We start from the raw sequence: 2,105 nt of genomic DNA, 5'->3' as shown, positions 1-2,105 counted from the left end.
TACAGTTTTTATCAGCTTTCTTGGAGACCAACAGGGATGTCTCACTATCTTGAACCTTATCTGCATTACTTCCTTTACCATTGCATAACAGGGTACTCTTCTCCAATATTTTATCCGCGTTCTAAAAGAGAAACAAACAAACACATCTCAGGTTTACAATGTAGTATATGAAACTCATTTTGGTAAACCAGTTCTGTAGTAAGGTGGACAGGATAACAGCATGAAACAAACATATATCTATGTAGTATGGTCACTGTATGGTCTATATCATTCTAGTTTATGTTGGCAAATCAAGATAGATACAATTTGAATCATATCTATTTAAGACAAAGCAACATAGACAGAATATAAGTGTGGGAAACTACATAGCAATAGCAACACTTGTAATGTGCATGGCATGAGAACATAACTGTTTATTTAATTGAAACTGAAATCAACATAGAGCAAGTTACAACAGCAAACAGCCAAACACGTTGAAGAAATAGGTTTAAAACATACCTGTTGCGCCATTGGAGTTTCAATTGCATCCTTCAAATTTGAAATTAGTTGGTATCAGTAAATAAAGTGATGCAAGAGCAAAGTAGTATGAACCATAGCTACGGAACCTGACCTGAGAACAATTCTTCTTCTTCTTCTTCTGCTTTAAGCGTTGACTTCGGGTTCGGAGTGGTGGTCCTTGTGATTTGGGCACTGCAGTTGCCTTACTAACTGCTCATGTTTGGATGCTCTGTGGTGGAGATGGTGTTGTGTCAACGGGAACTGGGTGTCTATCTGTTGGGGTTGGGGTTGGAAGGGGTGTAGCTGGTTCTCTGTCCAACTGGGTAGGGGTATAATCTGCATGAGTGTGGGTTATGTGTGGTGGGGCTGGTTCTTGGGCAAGTACAACCGTGGTTCTATCTGCATCGACATGTAGCACGATCTTTTCTGAAGACCGTGTTTTTACTCCCATAGATACTGCCATCACGCCCTCCAATTGAAATGGCCGATAAACAAGAAAAGTAATTGAATGTACACACATTGTAAGATAGACATGTGCAATGGATAGTAGGGAAGAAAACAGGGCATGAAATAATTCACATTTTTGTTGTCTAAGCAAACAGAATAACATGACATAATTTCACATATATGCTGGCTAATTAAACAGGATAGCATGACACAATTTCACATGTATGATGGCTAACTAAATATGATGACTATGTAAACAGGATGACATGATATAACTATACGATGTGTCTATTAAAGTGGTTGGCATGCCATAAATCACAAACATGTCGTCGATGGAAACATGATGGCATGATATAATTCACGGATAGAATGACATAATTTAAAATATGATGACTATGTAAACAGGATGAGATGATATAACTATATTATGTCTTTAGAAAATGGGTTGGCATGCCATAATTCAGATACATGCTGTCTATGTAAACATCATGGCATGACATAATTCAAATATATGATTTATATACTAAGGAAGTGAGCAGAGGGCAATCGCATATATGATGTGTCAACTAAGGAGATGGCATTCAATATTGTGTATATGATGTAAAAACTAAGCATTGCAATACAACATATGCATTATATGAGTAATATAACCCTGCCAAGTTTGAGCATACACCTCAGGGGATAATAGGACTGGTCATCTGCCTCTGAATCCTCCTCTGAATAGCTATCTGTAACCAGCAAGATATCTGCTTCAGCAAGTAGCATTGTCTGCTCTGAAGACCTTGTTTTCACTCCAGATTTCTCCATCACCAATTCAAATGGCTGATGCACAGGAAGAGCAGTTGAATATACAAACATTGTCGACAAAACCAATGAGAAATACAAAAAAAGGACGACATGATATAATTCACATATATGATGCTTGCCTAAACAGCATGGCATTGCATAATTCACATACATAATGCCTTGCAACAAGATAACATTGCATAATTCACATATATAATGTCTTGCAACAAGATGGCATTGCATAATTCACATATATGGTAATTGGACACTAAACAGGTGGCATTCAAACAAAGCATGTCTAAACTAAGCAAATGACATAGCAATGTAAGATACCATACGCACGATATGAGCAACATAACCCTGCCAAGTTAGGG

Source organism: Triticum dicoccoides, chromosome 5A (assembly GCF_002162155.2).
Source record: "Triticum dicoccoides isolate Atlit2015 ecotype Zavitan chromosome 5A, WEW_v2.0, whole genome shotgun sequence".
NCBI lineage: Eukaryota > Viridiplantae > Streptophyta > Magnoliopsida > Poales > Poaceae > Triticum > Triticum dicoccoides.
The sequence above is the reverse complement of the archived record's forward strand: the minus strand, read 5'-3'. Positions refer to the sequence as shown.